Genomic DNA, 214 nt, shown 5'->3' with positions numbered 1-214 from the left:
AACCTTTCAATCAGCCGTAGTCCGTAAACTTGACTCATTTGGGCGTCCCTCTGCGAGTGGCACCCGGTGCTTGATACACCCCCTTGCATTCCTTCGAAACGCCACTGCCCTTGGTTGCCCAAATTTATACCCTTTAATTTTCTTTACCACTGAGGCGCCCCCTAGGACTTAGCGCCTGCTCCTTTCGCCCTATGGTAGGACCTCTGCATATAGC

This window comes from Centruroides sculpturatus, unplaced genomic scaffold, assembly GCF_000671375.1.
Source record: "Centruroides sculpturatus isolate CEXI.00-Female unplaced genomic scaffold, Cexi_2.0 scaffold485, whole genome shotgun sequence".
NCBI lineage: Eukaryota > Metazoa > Arthropoda > Arachnida > Scorpiones > Buthidae > Centruroides > Centruroides sculpturatus.
This window is presented reverse-complemented; position numbering follows the sequence as displayed.